Below are 21,715 nucleotides of genomic sequence, written 5' to 3' on the forward strand. Positions count from 1 at the left end.
TTTTTTTTTTTTTTTTTTTTTTTTTTTGAGACGGAGTTTCACTCTTGTTACCCAGGCTGGAGTGCAATGGCGCGATCTCGGCTCACCGCAACCTCCGCCTCCTGGGTTCAGGCAATTCTCCTGCCTCAACCTCCTGAGTAGCTGGGATTACAGGCACGCACCACCATGCCCAGCTAATGTTTTTGTATTTTTAGTAGAGACGGGGTTTCACCATGTTGACCAGGATGGTCTCGATCTCTTGACCTCGTGATCCACCCGGCTCGGCCTCCCAAAGTGCTGGGATTACAGGCTTGAGCCACCGTGCCCGGCATCTAAAAAGTATTATTTTGGAGTCCGGGCTCAGTGCCTCAAGCCTGCAATCCCAGCACTTTGGGAGGCTGAGGCAGGCCAATCACCTAAGGTTAGGAGTTCAAGACCAGCCAGGCCAACATGGTGAAACCCCATCTCTACTAAAAATACAGAAATTAGCTGAGTGTGTGATGGTGGGTGCCTGTAATCCCAGCTACTTGGGAGGCTGAGGCAGGAGAATCACTTTAACCTGGGAGGCGGAGGTTACAGTGAGCTGAGATGTGCACTGCACTCCAACCTGGGTGACAGAGCAAGACTCAGTTTCAAAAAACAAAACAAAAAAAGTATTATTTGGTACAGAAAAAAAAATCCAACACAGACATAAATAACCTTTGACTCAGGTGATGAATGGATACATAGGGGTTGTATGAAAAAGCAGCTTTTTTATCTATTCACAATTCTAAACTCCTGTGTACCTGCTTCAGAAAAACACCATCAAGCTCCAGGAACCCTCCTCCTCTTCCTTCTTCCCCCCCATACTCTTTTTCTTCAGTCATCACTTTGAGTGTCAGTAACCATGTTTTATAGGTTCTTGTACTCTTTTTCTTCAGTCATCACTTTGAGTATCAGTAACCACGTCTTAAAAGATAGGTTCCTGTGTCTCACATATCACAGAAAGCCCATATTCAAACATTCTATGGCAGTGTATCTGCAGGATCCCACTAAGGTCATTTTGGAAGATATGACCTGTGGACATTCAAAGACAAGAATGTGAAATGTCAGTGACAGGGAACATAAACCATATTTCTGCATCCAGGAAAGGGATATTGTTTGGATGTTTGTCCTCTCCAAATCTCAAGTTGAGATGTGATTCCCAGTGTTGGAGGTTGGGGCCTGGTGAGAGGTGATCCCTCATGAATCTTTACAAAGCGATCCTTTGATGACAAGTGAGTTTTCACTGAGTTAATTCACTCAAGATCTGGTTGCTTAAAAGTCCGGTACCTCTTGCTCTTCTCTTACTTGCTGCTGCTCTTTCATAAGAAACACCTGATCCTGCTTCATCTTCCCCGACTGTAAGCTTTCTGACCTCCCCAGAAGCCAGGCTGATGTTGGTACCATGCTTATGCAGCCGTACAGAATGGGGAGCCTGTTAAACCTCTTTTCTTTATGAATTATCCAGCCTCAGGAATTTCTTCTTTAAGTTTTCAAATGATAACTGTACCTTCAAGCTTCTGAGGGGATCCTGTGATAATTAAGCTCTTTTCATTCAACTGACAGACTCCATCAAGAAGTGACCATGTATTCTGTTGACAATTGCATTGTGAAATTTTATTACCCATTGCAAGCTCAGAAGCCACAGAATAGATATTGTCATGGTCATAGGTGAGCTGTGTAATAAATATATATTATATAAAATAATATATTTATAAAATATATATTTATATAATATATATTAAGTATATAAATACATATTTATAAAAATATATATAATATAATATACATTATATTATATAATATATATTTTAATAAATATATATATTATATATATGTTTTATATATTTATTACATAGCTCAATATATAATATATATAATAAATATATAACCTATAATAAATATATGTAACTATATGTTTATATATTTATACATTTAATCATATAAATATTAAATAAATTACATTTATTTAATAAAATTAATTATATAAATATTAAATATATATAAATATTTATATACATGTTTATAAAGCCCTTGTTAAAAGATCTTCGCTGCTTACAACAACCTGCTTAAAGGTTAAGATTAACCTTTTGATTTTGGGCAGGTGCAGGCTAGAAACTGATTCAGAATGTGTTGTGCACAGGTGAAGAAAGCCTGGTAGGAAAAAAAAAGATAACAACCAGATACAACATATCCCCAACATTTCATGCAGCGATATACAAGATACACACAGGCTGAATGGTGACCCTGCATATATACTGGCTAAACAAAGAATCCCCACAGCAGGTAGGACTGTCCACTCATCCCCTGCATAGCTCTCTATCCACAGACCACAGCATTGTGCTGGATAGCACCATGGTTTTGTCCAAGAACCATGGCTACAAAGCCTGCAGTGACATGAGAATGCATATTGCACTCACATAGACATCCACAAAGTCAAGATTTTTTTCTTTTTCAGATGTTTATTATTCTCCACACATCATTTATAGTTTCAGTGAGAAGACTCGCTTCTTCAGCCTTGGAGATCTGAAGTGAAAGCTACAGTTGACCTGACCACATTTCTCACTTCTGAGAGTAAAAGAACAGTTAACTTAAGGGCTGTTATTTTGTGCACTTGCAAATTAAGAGAACTTTTTACCCCTCTGAGTTCATACTTCATTCCATAAAAAAAGCAGGCTCATTTAAATTTGTCATCTTAAAACATGGATTTTTCTTCCATTTATTTTATTATAACGAGAGTTCTGCTAACAGAGAAATGTCAAGTTCACTTTTCGTCTTCATTTCAACGTATACATTATAGTCTATCATGATTTATACTGGGAATAGCATAGATCACCAATTCTTCCTAACAGATTAGGGGACAGAGTGGCAAGCCATGAAAGAGACATAAATACATATGCACGAGAGGGACACATCTCAAATGGCAAGAGGGTGAATGAACTCCAAGTGCCCACAGCAAGAGAAGACTGGTGATACATATAGGACTGTGGTAGCATGATATCACAGGCACAGAAAACACAGTGCTGGGCACTGAGTTCCCAAACATTACTCACTCATGAAATGGAAGACAGTACTTCCCAAAACCTACTTCGCAATCTATAACCAGGTTTCACTGAAGTTAGTAGACTCTACTAGAATTCTCAGAAAGATGTCATTGCAAACATTCCAAATACAGAGCACATCATGAGGCTAGAACCCAATGCCCTTTCTCCACACTCAAGCCTCACTGGAAGAAATTAGAATTCAAAGAATGCATGACTAATATATATTACATCAGAAATTGGTATTAATTTTATTGAGACTTCCTGGAAACTGAAAGTCTATTTCCAAATATAAACAACATTCTATATTATAAATTATATGTGTTTCTTCTTTATTCACTATATTCAGCAAAGAATACCAAAACCGATTCCATTTTTCAAGTACTACAAGTAGGGTTGACCAGAGCAACAAGTAAGCAGAGCAAAACATTTTATGAAAACCATGAAGCGTCTCCCTCTGCAGTGACTTATCAAAGGGGATTTGTATAATCACCATCCACAGAATTAGATAGTAGAATGGGAGAAAATTAGATACATAGTTGTTTTGAATTGAAAATCAGATTTAGAAGGCAGATTACAGGGAAAATTGCTCTTGTTTCTAATATTAGGGCAGAAATTCTCAATTACATTTTTCCCTAACTTTACAAAATGCTACAGCTCCAGCACAAACCTTGAACTATCTCTTTGCCATGTCTGCCCTCCCCCTTAATGGAGTTCCTGAACCATCACTTATAAAATTATCTCTGTAGTATAATGTATCTTTGTAGCCAAATGTATGTGTGTGTGACCCATGACCAGGGGTTTCTCTGACAGAAAATGTGTTTACACTGGAAAACAACCTTGTGGTTCTGACCTGTGTCTTGTTTACTTCTATAAAATAACCAGTCTGTAGGAAAGTCCTGGCTTGAAAACAAGTTCAGGTACTGTATATTAGTCAGATGAGACACAAAGGAGTCAACCCAACAAAACACATGAAATAACAGAATAAGTGTATTACAGATCCCAGAGAGAGGAGAGTAGCATGCCTCAGATGGCCAAAGGAGGAGCCGTTCTAGACACATGCCCATCCTGCTGAGGGAGGGGCCCATCGTTTAGGCCTTTATTGGGATCCAGTGTGTTATGCAAGCAACCTTCTCACAGGGTGTTCTAACTGCTAGGTTTACAGGAAGCAAGCATAAATCCTATGGAGTCGCACTGTGACAAAGAGGTGGTCACTGTGGCATATTTGCACAGCCCACATGAGGTATGGATGGTCAGAGGGAAAAGTCAGATGCTTCATCTAGCTATCTTATAAGCAGTGGTTGTATAAAGTAGATATCTAGAATAACTGCATAGAGAAAGTGGGAGGCATTGGAGAACTGGAAAAGGTGTCAAAGGTGTTAAGTCATGCTTCTGGTATGAGCAAGGTAAACATAATTCAAAATAGATGCTGAGGCAACATAAAATTATAAAACTTAAAAACATATAAAGTAGAAATTACAATAGTACTCTAATAATCTAACATAACTAGGTGGAAAGTAACTGAAGTTGGTTAATGTATATAAAATTATGTCTGAAAAACTTTTCTTGGCTAGGCATGGTAACTCATGCCTATAATCAGAGCAATATGGAAAGCTGGGGTGGGGGATTGTCAGGAGTTCAAGACCAGCCTAGGCAACACAGCAAGACCCCACCTCTACAAAAACATTTGTTTTCAAAGTGGCTGGTCCTGGTGTCACATGCTTGTCGTTCCAGCTACTCAGGAGGCTAAGGCAAAAGGGTCCCTTGAGACCGGGAATTGGAAGCTGCTATGAGATGTGATCATGCCACCACATTCCAGCCAAAGCAACACAGCAAGACCCTGTCTCTTAAATAATAGACCAGAAATCAGCAGACAAGTAACTGTGATATCACATTGTGAAGGGAGCAGTCACAGAAAAATATAGCATCTTCCATTATTGCTAGAGTACATATTTTCACACCTTTTCAACACATATGTACTATGGTTCAGATCTTTGGCCTCCCAAACCTCCTGGTACAATTTGCTCCCCAATATTGGAAGTAGGTCTGGATAGGAAGTGCTTGAGTTTTGAGGGAATCCCTCAAGAATGACTTGTTGGTGTTCTCATGGTAGAGAGTACTTACTCTGCTCATTTCCAGGAGAGCTGGTGGTTTAAAAGAGCCCAGCATTTTTCCTCTTTCTAGCCTCCTCTCTCACCATGTGATCTCTGCACACATGAGCTCCCCTTTTCTTTCTGCCATGAGTAGAACCATCTTGAGGCCCCAGTCAGAACAAAGCGTTGGTGCCATGCTTCTTGCACAGTCCATAGAATTGTGAGCTAAATAAACTTCTTTTCTTTACAAATTAGCCAGACCCAAGTATTCCTTCCTAGCAATATAAATGAACTAAGACTAAATGCATCTTAAAATTGATAGTGTGAAAACACTATTGGCCCAAATGCAGACTTTTTGTGATTGTCCTTATATGAATACACATGAACTTGTCCTAGAAATCTTCCATTGACACCTTCTTTTAATATCATCAACACAAAGCTTGCAGAGGAGCTGTCAGTAGGTTGGAAAGATAATCTCACAGAGTTGCATGGAAATCTCACAAGAAATGAAATATCACCAAAGCTTCTGGTTAATAGAGAAAATGATAATGAGGGAAAAATTATGAACAAGATGAATAGTGACTCAGAAGAGGTGGATCTAAGTGACAGAAATTTAGCAATACCTTTCTTTTCTTTTCTTTTTTTTTTTTTTTTTTTTTGAGAGAGATTCTTGCTCTGTTGCCCAGGATGGAGTGCAGTGGAGCAATCTTGGCTCACTGCAACCTCCACCTCCCGGGTTCAAGCAATTATCCTGCCTCAGCCTCCTGATTAGCTGGGATTACAGGCTCATGCCACCATGCTTAGCTAATTTTTGTATTTTTAGTAAAGATGGGATTTTGCCATGTTGCCCAGCCTGGTACTGAACTCCTGACCCCACGATCTGCCCGCCTGAGCCTCCCAAAGTGCTAGGCTTACAGGCTTGAACCACTGCGTCTGGCAGTAATACTTTTTCTAATGTGATTTGCTTATATTTGCATCTCACTGAATAGGAGGAGTGCTGTAAAACAAATATCTACATGTATTTACATTGAGAAAAATATCATTAATTGTGAGGTAAAAATTATAAGCCATAAGAAGTATTTGTACCATAACTTGTCAATGATTTTACTCCTTTATTTTGTAAAGGATTTTACAATTTATAATCAAATCCTTTATATGTATTTAATTAAATATATGATTTAATTATTTAATTATTTATAAATATTTATATGTACAACTGATACAAAAATACATATTTAATAATGTATTTTACAATTGATACAAAACTACATATTTAAATTACTTAAAAAAACACTGTTAATATTAGCAAATACTGATGTTGTGATTACTATAGACCTGATATTTATCTATAGGCATTAGGTATCATTGGCTTATTCATTCCTCCCAAAATATCAAAAGGAAGTTCCTACTACCACTTCTATGTATGAGTTCTGAATTTGAGCTAAACCCCTGCAAGAAAGGAATACAACCTGCTCCAATCTGTCACCATAGTCCTTGTTCCCATAAACTATGTTAGAATATGTTTTTCTGTTAAATGGTAAATATACTGTATATCTAATTTAATAAATCTCATGCTAGCCTACAGTCATGAAGATGTTTTCCTAACATAGGTTGTAAACACTGTATTAAGCGGTATTTGTATTTGGGTCTATGATGACCCTGCAGTTAATTTTATGTGTAATGTGAAGTTAAAGGTACATTCAATTTCCCCCAATGAATATTAATTTCTTGGAACATTGATTTGTAAAAGCCATCTTTCCCCTAATAATTGCTCTTATTAATTCTGTGCATTTATATTCTTTTGTCTGTTATTGAGTTTTCCTTTCTTTATTTCATTGGATCACCTTTCTATTTGTGCAAGTACTACATTGTCTTAATTACTAAGAGATTTCTTTTAATACAAGAATTTTCCGGCCAGGCACGGTGGCTCAAGCCTGTAATCCCAGCACTTTGTGAGGCCGAGGCGGGTGGATCACAAGGTCAAGAGATCGAGACCATCCTGATCAACATGGTGAAACCCCGTCTCTACTAAAAATACAAAAAATTAGCTGGGCATGGTGGCGCGTGCCTGTAATCCCAGCTACTCGGGAGGCTGAGGCAGGAGAATTGCCTGAACCCAGGAGGCGGAGGTTGCGGTGAGCCGAGATCGCGCCATTGCACTCCAGCCTGGGTAACGAGTGAAACTCCGTCTCAAAAAAAAAAAAAAAGAATTTTCCATCCACAGCCCTTTAGCCTATCTACTGTGGTGTTCTAAAAGGAAGAAAGAGGAGAATAAATGTAGATGGCTTGCACCTACACCAGTATTCCCAGCTGTACCTTGAAATAAGAGGATTTAGAACGTTAGAGCATTGCTGTTGATGCTTATGTTTCTTATGTTCTATGAATCTTAGACAATCCCTGAACACTACCCCCAGCTTTATTTGTTTAGTACAGTCCCAGTGAATCTAATTAAATGTCAAGGCTCCTCCTTATGGTTGCCTGGTTTTTGTAACCTGGGGATTTTGTACTCCTCCATCAATAGCCAGAGGTGGCAGAGACCTGTCAGTCATCCCTGGGTGCTTCCTGCACAAGCGCAGTTGTTGTCCTGCTGCGGACCATGAGTGCGGTCCTCCTGCTGCAGACCACGCCCATTGGGGGCGGGCCTCAGCCACTGCAGCTGAGCTCAGAGCTTTCCGTGGGTTTTGTGGAGGCAAGGTCAGCTGCCCCCTGCCCTCCTTCTGGGGCTATTTGAGGAATGCAGTCCTTTTCCATAAGAAAGCCTTTTCTCTACAATCATTGTGCTCGCTGATCAAAGACACCTTCCTGGTAATATTTCATATTGCTTTTTTGGAGGTGGGGGTGCAGATATCTTTAAAACTTGTATGCAGTTGTCTTTTTTTATTTTACATAAACATCATTTAAAACCAATTTATATTTTGCATTGTGTATTAATTCCTTTCATTCCTGTATTTTAAAATGCTATCGTAATCATTTTTTGAATCATATATTTAATTATTTTCATATTTTCAATCATCTTTCTTTAGTAGTTAAATGAAAATAGCACTTTTGATAGGAATGACAGTTGTTACACATTCTCTGTTTTAGTGTTTTCCAGAAATTTCCTATGATATACGACTGGTTGAAAAGGAAAGGGGCAGAGACTTTCCTGAGAGCCACAAGACAAAATTTACTCACAATCGCAGACTTAAAGAAGCTATAATAGTTTAAATTACGTGGCTTAGTTTGTTCTTTGTGGAAGATGCACAGTGAATTAATTTGTGTAGACAGAACACTGAGACTCTGAATGCACAGACAGCTAATTTGTTACTGGGAAATGAGTGTTGTCATATTGTTTGTTTTTCTCCTTACCCAAAAGCTATAGACATTGGCTTGCATATTTGAGTATTTTCACTTTGTTTTTGTAAATGGCTGCTTGACTTGCCTTCCTGCAGAAAACTCATAATATAGAGATGTATTACTTTTCTTACTCCTTGATGAGTGATTACTAAAATTGTTTTTAGTTTGCACTGAAATAAAAATGCAACTCAGGAAATGTCATACATCTTCAAGCAGCATATATTTTAATAGTATCATTTTGAAGAAAGGGAATTATAACCTTTATTTCTTCTATATCAACTACCAAACTACTTTTTTTTTATTTTTACATGTTCCTTTTTATTGACTCAGTCAACAGTTTACCTACCTTTTAGTTTTTACCTGCTCCGTTAATGTCCATTGTTTTAGGCTGAACCTTTGACGCTCCTCATATATCGTTTGTATGTGACTTGATGGCAAGTAAAGATGGGGTTCCTCAACCTAGGTTAAACCCTGACTTCTTGAAGAAACAATTTAGAGCTCCAGAAAGCAGGCTAGGAATTGTTTTGGGTCTGCAATAGGAACTGTGCAAAGGCCAACAGGATTGAATTGAAGGCCAACAGGATTGAATCGAGAAAAACACATTCTCTAGCAAAAGACCCATTCCTGCAGGGTGGGTCTCTGAGATTCAATAGCAAATGGCTGTTATATATGTAATAAATCCTCAATACTGTGGTCTAAAAACAATTCTTGGGACATTTATTTAAGATAAATGAGATATGAAAAAGCAATGGACCAAGAGCATTGAGAGTTTATGGATATTTTTACTCCAAATTATTGATAGACTTTTGTTTGCCAGGCAATGCTGCAGTCAGGCCCTCTGGGTTTTAATACTCTATACAGAGAATTTTAAGAGCAAATCTTGGTTAATTATTTTAAGTAACCCTCATCTTCATTATTTTATTGTTTTATGACCTTGCACCATTAACCTTAAATTTCACCACAAATTTAGAACAACCTGTTACTACATGCAAACTAGATAAACCATGGTATTTATGTAATGAAGGGCAAGGAAAAGGTGACTGCCAAATCTGAAGGAAACTGGAGGTGTTCTGGGGAAGCAAATAGAGGAGATAAGATTTACCAATTTATTCTTCATTGATGAGAGCTGTGTTCTGTTCTGATAAATGGAAAGCTCCTCTGAAATTACAGATGCTCCTCAATTTAAGCTGGGGCCACTTCCCAATAAACCCATCATAAATTGAAAATATCACCAGTCAAAAATGTGTTTAACATGCCTACCTTACTGAACATCATACCTTAGTCTAACCTATCTTAAATGTGCTCAGAACATTTACCTTTCTATCCATTTGTACAAAATCATCTAACAGAAACTGTATTTTATAATAAAGTGTTAAATAGCCCATGTAATTTATTGAATACTGCAATGAAAATGAAAAACAGAACGGTTGTATCAGTACTCAAAGTACAATTTCTACTGAATGGGTATTGCTTTCTCACCATTATAAAGTTGAGAAATCTAAAGTGGAGCCATCATACATTAGGGAGTGCCTTTATTACACAATACAGGTTTATCAGACACATGTAATAACAAATCATAGGAAATGGCAGATTTGGGTCAAGGGGGAGTGGTTCAACCTGCTTATACACATTTCCTTCCTCTCTGCTGTGCTGCCTTTATTCATGGGCTTGTTGCAAGGTGGCCATGTCATGTAAAGGGCTGTATCTTTTAGCATAATGAATAAGATGGAAGGGTTGAAGGCCAACTTCATTCAAATATCTTTTCGTTGTGTCTTTCCCTTTTTCTCCTAGACTGCTACTGTAGTTCTGTGATCCATGTCTCTGTAGAAAACAGCTGGCATAAGTCAAACTTTTCTGACTGGGTGCTGTCATGATTACTTTCTCCCACTGTTAACACTGTACTTAGAGAATGAGTTGATGGAATTGGGCAAAATTTTTCTTTCAGACTCTCAGTTTTATCTTCTCAACCCAAAACTCTCCAGAAGTCCTTGCTATTCCACAGCAGGCAAATCTCTTAAAGCAATAACGTGAGGAAATAGTGGGCTTACATCACTGCCTCACATCCCTCAGGTATCACCGTGTTCATTGCCTGAGGTACTCTTGCCAACCACTGTTCCATGTAATTTACCTGTTTTTTATTTTTACATTGGTTAAGGAATATACAAACCCTATTAATTTTTCTTCAATATTTGGAATCATACCTTCTGAAATTACTTGACAATTACTCTGTCTCTGGCTGTTTGCTTCTAGTTGGCAATACATAGGAACAATGTTTATGAAACTCACAGAGAGAAACCTAAGATTGAATGGGCATGTGTAACACTAGAGGGAAGGTCAGAGTTGGTGTATGCATGGGTATAGGTAGGAGTCTCAGTGGGTGTCAGCCACTGTGTATCAATGAATCAAATATTTAAGATGGATCTAAAAGAAAGGTAATATCTCTGCCAATTAAACTACAGTCATGCATTGATTAACAACAGATACAATCTAAGAAGTGCATTTTTAGGCAATTTTGTCATTATTAGAACAATGTAGAGAGTACTTACATAAAGTTAGATAGTATAGCCTATTACATGCCTAGGCTATATGGTAAAGTGTGTTGCTTCTAGGCTACAAACCTTTACTGAAGTGTAAGGAATGGTAACACAATGGTAAATATATGTATACACACACATACATACATATATATGATAGTAAAAATATGACATAAAGTATTTTTTAAGTGGTACTCCTATTTAAAGCAGATATCATGAGTGAATTTTGCAGGACTAGAACTTCCTCCGGGTGAGTGAGTGAGTTGTGACTGAAGGTGAAGGTCTAGGACATTATCGTACACTACTGTAGACTTAAGAAACACTGTACACGTAGGCTATACTAAATTTATTTTTAAAACCTGAAGTAATAGATTATGATTGCTATAATGTCACAAGATAAGAGAAATTTTTCAGCTCCATTGTAATCTTATGGGACCAGCAACATCTATATGGTCTGTTGTTGACCAAAACGGCCCTTATGTGGCACATGACTTTATGCACATAACAGCCCATTTTATATTTATGGAAAAAGCCCTTCTAGAATTATAAAATCACAAGATTTACTCACATAAAAATGAACACAATATTGAGATTAACTCATAAATGAATTTACAAAAATCTTAAAATTTTGATTATGATACTTCTAAAGATTTTAATCCAGAGAAATGGATGTCTTCACATAACCCTCTGTGGCATAAAGAGAAATGGCAATGAAACATTTCTTTGTAGAAGAGGCTGCATCATTGCCTGTGTGATTTGCATCTTCCTGTTGACATCCATTCTTTAAGTATTGAATGCAGGTTACCTTACCTGAAGGTGACAACAGAAGATTTCACTACAAGATCACACATGTGCCCTCAATAATGCCATGTCATTGCTGCCACCAGAGTAACAGCTGTTGTGATACAATTTGAAAAATAAACAGTGGTGGCTCACACCTGTAATCCTAGCACTCTGGGAGACCAAGACAGGTGGATTGCCCGAGCTCAGGAGTTCAAGACCAGCTTGGGCAATATGATGAAACCCCGTCTTTACTAAAATACAAAAAATTAGCTGGGCATGGTGGTGGGCACCTGTAGTCCCAGCTACTTGGGAGGCTGAGGCAGCAGAATTGCTTGAACCTGGGAGGTGAAAGTTGCGGTGAGCCAAGATCAAGCTACTGCCTTCCAGCCTGGGCAACAGACCGAGACTCAGTCTCAAAAAGAGAAAAGAAAAATAAACATATGCTAAAAGTTTAGAAAGCTAGTAAATAATAAGCATTTGATTGTTTGAGCCCAGGAAATGACGGTTGCTATGCTCTGTGATCACAACTATGAATATCTATTACACTGCAGCCTAAGAAATATAGCTAGACTCCATCTCTAAAAAAGTTAGTAACTAAATAAGTATTTGAAAATATTTAGCAAGGGAGCCATACTAATGTAGCTGAATCTTGGAAATCAAGAAAAAATTATTGGTTTAAAAGGGCAAAACTGTCCAGATAGTAAGAACAGATGCAGATGAGGATAGAGCAGCGTGGCCCAGGAGAGGGGCTCTGCAGTGAATTGAGGATGGGAGGCTAGAGAGGAGGCTGAGGGGAGTCACATCTTGTCCTGAGATGAGAAGGGGAAAAAAGAAATATTTTCATCTTCAGGCACAAACTCTCTTCAGATTGAAAGAAAGTTTTTAGTTTCTTGGGAAGTGGATAAGAATATAGGTGAGGAGTTTGAGAGGTTCATCGATTTCTTTGTGAAATTCAACATAAAGGAAGATAGTCTGTGTTACTCCTTGTTCACTCCATGTGTGGGGCTTACAGAGAAGCAACACAGACAAAGTTTCCAAATTCTCAGATGTTAAAGGCCAAGGGACATTCAGAAAACTTAACAGAAACTAAATTGCAAAGTAGAAGAGCTGCCCTTGGAAACCCAGAGAACAAGTTTCAGGCCTGAACTGGGATGGACAAAAGAGGCCTCCAAGATGAGGAGCATTGGAGGAGATGCTGAAGAGTGAGGAGCAGTGAGTCCAGCAGACAAGGGAGGGAAAGGGAAGAGGAAGCAGTGTGTCTGTGGCACAGGCCAGGCCATGAGAAGAGGGCAATAAATTGGAAGGGCTGCTGGGATGAGTAATACGTAAGGAGGCAGGAGCAGGAAGGGCAGACCGTGGAGGGACTGGGCGTTGGGGTGACAATCCCGGGTGACTCAGAAAGTGTTGCAGGGGCTGCCTCTGAGGACTGCATTCTGTAGGGAGGGATTTGGATGTGTCAGTCTATTTTGAAATGTTATCCCCAGTCCATGAGGTCTTTTGATCAAGGAAACAGAAAAGGTGAGGGTGGCCCAGGTCCACTGTGCAGGACCATTTGCATTGTCAGGAGGCTTTGGTGCTGAAGACAAAAGAGAGCAAAAAGGGGCAAAGAGCTGTCTGTCCTGTCTGTCGTTGTGCAGTTGTAGATGGGCTCTGTGGATCTGAAAATTCACAGTGGCCAGTCACAACCACCTGACGAAAAATACACCAGAGGGTGAGAGCATCCTAACAATGAACTGCAAACAAGGTGGGTTTGCAGCTGCACAGAGAAGGGACCCCAGGCAAGCTACACGGGCAAGGCAGACAGGGGACTTCAGATGTGGTAGTAGTGGGTCTTTTTGAAACTATTGTCTGAGGATATACACGTGTTCTTCAGTGTATGTGCATGACCCCTTACATGTTGATGTTCGCATGCAAACCTCACAATTTTCTCGTGTTTCTCAGAGCATAGCATGTATTTTGACTTTATTATTTCTACCACATGTAACCATGCCTTGTATACCTAGCAATACTTAACACTTATTTTTGATGGATTATTCATGGTTAATGCATTTCCTGACTTAGTATTCAAATGAAATTACCTTGCTTTACATACCTTTGGTTGATATTTCTGAAGATTTTCTTCCTTGAATTCAGTGCAAGTCACTCTCCATGCTCTTAAGCAAGTGACCTGTTGGGGGTGTTAATATTTTTCTACTTAACTTTGGACTCATATGTCCTGGAAAATATGAAACTATCAATATTCACTTGAAAATTCTAGGTGGTGGCCAGGCATGGTGGCTCACACCTGTAATCCCAGCATTTTGGGAGGCCAGTGCAGGTAAATCAGCAGGTCAGATCAAGACCATCCTGGCCAACATGAAGAAACCCCGTCTCTACTAAAAATTCCAAAAAAATTGGTTGGGCATGGTTGCAGGCGCCTGTAATCCCAGCCACTTGGGAGGCTGAGGCAAGGGAATCACTTGAACCCTGGAGGCAGAGGTTGCAATGAACTGAGATCATGCCACTGCACTCAGCCTGGGCAACAGAGTGAGACTCCATCTCAAAAAAAAAAAATTCCAACTGCTTTATCATTTACTTTATTGTTGTTGTGTTTCCAATATATATTTTCCCCCACTTACTTTGGATTTAATTGCTCTGCTTCCTTTTATAGTATAAATTTAGATGTTTGAATTTTACATTTCAACTTTTCTAATGTATACACACAGTCAATGCTGAAATTTTCCTCCAAGCTGCCTCATTGTAGCTCACAAATTTTGATGAGGTATGTTTTCCTTTAAATTTAGTTCAAAAATTTGTTTAGCTTTCTCGTGAGATTTCTTTGACCCATGTGTTATTTGGAAATGTATTATTTAATCTCCATGTATTTTTCAATTCACCAGTTTTTAAAAACTGATTTATAATTTAATTCTGTTGTGATTTGAGTGCATATGTTGTATGATTCTGATTCTTTTAAATGGTTCCAGGTGTGTTTGATGGAGGAGAATGTGGTGCATCTTGATGAATGGTCCACGTGGGCTTGAGTTCAGTGTGTATTCTGCCTGTTGTTGGATAAAGTTGTCTGTAGGTGTCAATAATATCCAATTGATTGATGATATTTTTGAGTTTAGCTATGTCCTTACTGATTTTTTCTGCCTGGTGAATCTCTCTATTTCTGATACAGGAGTGTTGGAAGTCTCTTACTAAAATAGTGAATTCCTCTATTTCTTCTTGTGGTTTCATTTTTTTGTTTGTTTTTTGTTTTGTTTTGTTTTGAGACAAAGAGTCTTGCTCTGTTGCCCAGGCTAGAGTACAGTGGTACAATCTCAGCTCACTGCAACCACCACCTCCTGGGTTCAAGTGATTCTCCTGCCTCAGTCTCCCAAGTAGCTGGGACTTCAGGCATGTGTCAAACACCCAGCTAATTTTTGTATTTTTAGTAAAGACGGGGTTTCACTATGTTTGCCAGGCTGGTGTCGAACTCCTGACCTCATGATCTGCCTGTCTCGGCCTCCCAAAGTGCCTGACAAATTTTTGTATTTGTAGTAGAGACGGGGTTTCACCATCTTGGTCAGGTTGGTCTTGAACTTCTGACCTCATGATCCACCCACCTCAACCTCCCAAAGTCTGGGGTTATAAGCAAGAGCCACCACGCCCAGCCTGTATGTCTTTTTTAAATTGACAAATAAAATTTGGTGTATTTACTATATAAAATCTTCACATCATCTTCAAACATGATGTTTGAAGAATAATATATATCAAGAAGCATAAGAACATATGTGTTACCTAACGTAGATTTTTGTGTGTGTGTGGCATGAAAACTTCACGTCCACTCTTTCTTCATTTTTCATAATACAATTTTTGTTAATTATAGTGACCATGTTGTACCATACACCTGTTAATCTTTTTCCTCCTATTTAACTGAAATTTTGTACCCTTTCACAAACATCTACACAACCTCATCCCAAACAACTCTTAGGCCCTAGTACCCACCAATCTACTTTGTATTTATATAAGTAAGCTTTTTTACATTCCACTTACACAGGGGTTCATATGGTATTTGTTTTTCTCTTCCTGGCTTATTTTACTTAATATATTATCATGCAGATCCATTCATGCTGCCTCGAATGACAGTGTTTCTCCCTTTTTTAAGGATGGTAATATCCTGTTTTGCATATACACTACATTCTTTTATCCATTAATCTGTTGATGGGCACTTAGGTTGATCCCATATTTGGCTATTGTGAATAATTCTGGAAGGAACATGGGAATGCAGATATCTATCCAACACACTGGGTAGTAATGAAACCTTCCAAGGCAGATTTTATTACCTTTGGATATATACACAGTAATGAGACTGCTGGATCAAAGGGAAATTGTATTGTTAATTTTTGCAGGATTCTTCACACTTTTTTCCATAGTTCCTATATTGTACTAATTTACATTCCCCCAACAATATGCAAGGGTTCCCTTTTCTCCATATCATTATCAACACTTACTAACTTTTGTCTTTTAAAATAGCCATTCTAACAAGTGTGAGATGATATCTTATTGATTTTAATTTGCAATTGTCTATGTATGTCTTTATATTTAGACAGATTTCCAATATACAAGATATAATTAGGTCTTGTTTTTAGATCTACTCTGACAGTATGTCTTTAACTGGTGTATTTCAACCATTGCTACTCAAAGCGATTATTGACATGGTTGGATTGATACCTGTTACATTTCTTACTATTTTCTATCTGTCATTTTTGTTCTTTTATTCTATTTTTTTCTCCCACTCATTTTCAGCTTTCTATAGTTTTAACTGAGAATTTTATATGATTCTATTTTTTTCTTTTTTCTTAGCATATTATATTTCTTTTTTCATTTTTAGTGGTTGTCCTTAGAATAAAAACTTTTATTTCTCATATTCTTTGTTAATCTAACAGATAAAGTTTATCAAAAACATTAACAGAAACAACAAATTTGATTATGTATTCTTGTATATATATTATGCATATATATATAAATGAATGCTCATATATAAGTAAAATGAATGGGCAATAACACAAGTGACTGAAGGTACAAAAAATGATTTCTGATTATAAGGAATTCATGGTAATTGTGACTCAGTATAGTGTTATTTGAAAGGAGGCTTGGATTGGTTGTAAATTGGTATTGCCAATTCCAATACTGCCTTGTAGATCAAGAACTTTTGTTCACTGTTGGCTACTGGCCAGAAGCAGCATTCGGTTGTTTGCTTTGTGGGTTTCTACCAAGGCAGAATGTTTCACCAACTCGATCAAGGGAGGGAGTTTGCAAACAGAAATGACAATCTTGTGTCACATAATAGCCTTATGACATTCCGTGTCCTTGTGAAGCAGGAAATTAGAGACTTGGAGAGACTGATGGAAAAGCAGAATGATTTTATTTAACGTGTACACAGGATCAGTGAAATTGCTTCCTAAGACTGAGCCTGGTCAGTGAAATTGCTTCCCTAGACTGAGCCTGGTACAGAAAAACTGAGGGTCTTTTAAGCATTTTTGTGATACAGGATGACAAAGCAGGAAGTAATTTCACAGAACCAAGAACAAAGAACACTTAATTAACCCGTAACATGCCTTGTGATGTACGTTGCATTTGAAAAATAGCATCTTGAGAAACACATTGTACATTCTTTGGGTGTTATCTTGCCCTGTGACCTTGTAGCTGGTCAACAAGAAAAACAGGACTCTTGGGATGCCTGGGAACTTCACTGAGAATATGGGGAGAATAGATAGGTAGGTTTTACAGGGAGTTAGTTAATTTCAAGCAGAGCTGGGGGTTAGGTTTTATATTGAACACAACACTGTAAATTGGCTTTATTGTACAGCAATTGCAAATTATTAATTTCCCTCATTACTAGCAGTACTCTGTTGTTTACAAGATAGTCAAGATTCCTGCTCACACACACAGGGAGAAAATTAGAATAAGAATTTGTGTATAGGGCCGGGCGCAGTGGCTCACGCCTGTAATCCCAGCACTTTGGGAGGCCGAGGTGGGTGGATCACGAGGTCAAGAGATCGAGACCATCCTGGTCAACATGGTGAAACCCCGTCTCTACTAAAAATACAAAAAATCAGCTGGGCATGGTGGCATGTGCCTGTAATCCCAGCTACTCAGGAGGCTGAGGCAGGAGAATTGCCTGAACCCAGGAGGCGGAGGCTGCAGTGAGCCGAGATCGCGCCATTGCACTCCAGCCTGGGTAACGAGAGCGAAACTCCGTCTCAAAAAAAAAAAAAGAATTTGTGTATAATTGGGCACCATCTTAGGGTCTGTCTGCCACGTCAGATCTTCTCCAGTCTGCAAGTTTCCCAGTCTTCACTTATTTTTCATGACCTGCCCTCTCGAAAAGCACCAACCAAGCTTTCTGTAGAATGTCCCACAATATGGCTGTGTATGATAATTTATCAAAATCAGATTAGTAAATACATTAATTCAGACACATTAACCTTGAAGATAAGAAAAACTTGACCTTGAAGATAAGAAAAACTGAACAATATATTACTTAGAAATACAACAGTAGAGAGAAAAGTAAAAAGAAATATAAGGAAATGGCAGATAATTCAAAATAATAGTAACTTTTAATGGGTAAGGGTAAAATTAGGGAGATTCACTCAGGGCATCAGTAATATTGATAATATCTTGTTACTTAATCTGGTCAGAAACTTTAAGAAAAAACACAAACTGAGGCCGGGCATGGTGGCTCATGCCTGTAATCCCAACACTTTGGCAGGCCAAGGCAAGTGGATCATCTGAGGTCAGGAGTTCAAGACCAGTCTGACCAACATGGTGAAACCTCATCTCTACCAAAAATACAAAAATTAGCCAGGTATGGAACCTGAGATGGGACCTACACCCTGAGATGGGAGGATCACTTGAGCCTAGAAGTTCAAGGTTACAATGAGCTATGATCCATGATCACATCACTGCACTCCAATCTGGGCTATAGAGTGAGACCTCTCTCTCTCTCTCTCTCTCTGTATATATATATATATCACACACACACATATATATATATATATATATATATATGAAAATAAGTTATTTGTATTCAAAGTATCAAATTTTGTTTCAGTTTTCTTTAAAAATTACAAGTAACATATATACGTATTCTGTTTTTCCTTCTTATATGTGACTATTTTAGTTTGGGGGCTCCAAATTTAGACCTGGTAAACATGCATTCTCACATTTTGTCCAATTTTGGTTCCTGGCCTTGCTGTGGTGTTAGGTGATCACAGAGCAGCTTCTTGAGAGCTTATGTCCATGTCTCTTACTAATGGTAGACACTTGATTAGAATGTGAACAGAATGTTTACCTGTTTTTTACTTATAGCACCTGGAATACTAGTACTAGAATGTAAGCCCTTTGGAGACAGAAAATTTTATTTGATTTCTCAATTCTGTGTTTTCAGTGCCTAGGATAATTCCTCTGACCTCAACGGTGAAAATACAGAGATGTTGAACTAATGCATGGATAAAACTATAAGGGTGAAGAGAAAAGTTCCCCTTTATCCTCTGAAGGTTCACTGAAAAATCAACTGGCAAAAGGAAGATTAATAGAAGAAAAGGTATGCAAAATTTTACTATAAATTGCATAGAACGAGGGAATCACAAGAGGATGACAACCCAATGAGGTACAAAACTTTATATACCTGTTTCCATGGAGGAAGGGGGAGACGTGGAATGCAGACTGTTATTTTAAGGGGCAATAGACCGTTAAGGAGAATGAACAGACCTGGGAGGCAGGAAGCAGACATTAGGGGAAGGTGAGGTGCAGAGCTACACAGGAACAGAGGTTACGGTTTAATGCAGGTTAAGTCCTCCAGAGAATCTCTTGGAGCTGACCTCAGAAGAAAAGATGGTAAGGGTGTCTGGGCTGGTGGGGACTCCCAGCCTCTTGATCTTTCCTGGTTATTTGATGAGATCCCTGGGGAGGACATTCAAGATCATTGCATTTCTTTTCCTTGGTCAGATAAGGAAATTGCAGAGAGAGGCTCTTTCTGGACTTGGGGGTGGGAGACAAGATAAGATTAGAGGCACCTTGATTCTGAGGCAACTTCTAAGGCTTCTCAGCATGACAAAGTGCCGGTCTTTGGCATATCTTAGTCCCAACAAAATAGACTGATTTGTGGATGAAGAACAGAGCTTCCAAGCTCAGACAGAAAATCAATCCTTATTGACTCAATTTTGGACTTCATCTTGATTACCACAGGCACAGTGTGAAAATAAGTCATTTGCCAGCCTGGGCAACATAGCAAGAGTCTGTCTCTATAAAAAATGTAAAAAATTAGCTGGGCATGGTAGTGAGCATCTGTTGTCCTAGCTACTCTGCACCCTGAGATTGGAGGATCCCTTGAGCCCAGAAATTCAAGGTTACAGGGAGCTGTGATCACGATCACATCACTGCACTACAATCTGGGCTACAGAGTGAGACCTCTCTCTCTCTCTCTCTCTCTCTGTCTCCCCATATATATATATACACACACACACATATATACATATATATGCATATATATACATACATATGTGTTATATGAAAATAAGTTATTTATATTCAAAGCATCAAATAAAATTTTGTTTTAGTTTTCTTTAAGAATTACAAGTAACATATATACATATACTGTTTTTCTTCTTATATGTGATTATTTTAGTTTAGGGCCTCCAAAATATCAATTACTAGATCTAGTAAACGTGCACTGTCACATTTTGTCCAATTTTGTCCAAACTTTTAATCAAATGGGTAAGAACTTAAATTATCTTAATTCCATAAAAGCAAATCACAGCTTATTTTAGATGTTTTACTTATGAGTTTACTATTTCCCAAGTTACTGTTGTTTCTGGCCTGCCCGTGGCAGTATTGCCATCTACTGGAACCTGCTTCCATAGGAGGAGCATCCCAATGTGTTTAGGAATACTAAAATTCAGATCACTCCCCATCAGAGTTGTCTATTCCGTTTCTCTCTCTTATCCCTGTAATGAATGCATACCTTCTTCCCATTTGTTTGCTAATTATTGGCTCATGTAAAATGAAGACTAAGAAATGGGAACAGAACCACTGACCAAGATGTACAATTTTGTAAATGTACTATGAGGAAGAAAGGTGCAGAGCCTAAGCTCGGAGTATGTTACTAATCCAGAGAAAATATATATAAAGAATAACCTGAGTGATCAGGAAGTCAAATTATATTTTCTTTTTTTTTTTTTTTGAAATAGAGACAGGGTCTTGCTTTGTTGCGCAGGCTGGACTCAAACTCCTGGGCTCAAGCAGTCGTCCCTCTGCGGCCTCCCAAAGGGGTCAGTTTCTGAAGTGAGATGATGAGTGAGTTGATTCCTAAAGCATTGCCTTAGTATGCTATGGCTACCGTAACGAAGTACCACAGACTGGGTGGTTTAAACAACAGCAGCTAGACTATAAGTTCAAGGGAAAGCTTAGCAGGGTTGTGTTGTGACCTCTCTACATGGCTGACAGATGGCCACCTTCTCCCTCTGCTCTCACTTGTTCCTTCCTCTGTGCTTGCATATCCCCAGTTCTCTCATGCAAACCTTCTGTCCTTTTTATTTTTTTTGAGATGGAGTTTTGCTCTAGACCCAGGCTGGAGTACAGTGGTGCAATCTTGTCTCACTGCAACCTCTGCCTCCCAGGTTCAAGCGATTCTTCTGCCTCAGCCTCCCAAGTAGCTGGGACCACAGGTGCGTGCCACCATGCCTGGCCAATTTCTTTGTATTTTTAGTAGAGACAGGCTTTCACTGTGTTTGCCAGGATGATCTGGATCTCCTGATCTCATGATCTGCCTGCCTTGGCCTCCCAAAGTGCTGGGATTACAGGCATGAGCCAAGATTGCGTCACTGCACTCCAGCCTGGATGACAGAGCAAGACTCAGCCTCAAAATAAATAAATTTTTAAAAAGTATACAAATGCATTTTTT

The 21,715-nt window shown here is 38.6% G+C and overlaps 1 long non-coding RNA gene across 1 annotated transcript in view; it reads left to right on the forward strand.

The window, feature by feature from the left end:
* Positions 1 to 19,824, forward strand: part of LOC116537736 — a 196,714-nt gene extending 176,890 nt beyond the window's left edge. The window contains exon 11 of the long non-coding RNA XR_004263296.1: positions 19,202 to 19,824. This is a non-coding gene — a long non-coding RNA (uncharacterized LOC116537736). The remainder of the gene's footprint in view (positions 1 to 19,201) is intronic.
* Positions 19,825 to 21,715: the final 1,891 nt, after the last annotated feature.

This window comes from Sapajus apella, unplaced genomic scaffold (assembly GCF_009761245.1).
Source record: "Sapajus apella isolate SASKATOON/1434 unplaced genomic scaffold, GSC_monkey_1.0 scaffold113, whole genome shotgun sequence".
Taxonomy (NCBI): domain Eukaryota; kingdom Metazoa; phylum Chordata; class Mammalia; order Primates; family Cebidae; genus Sapajus; species Sapajus apella.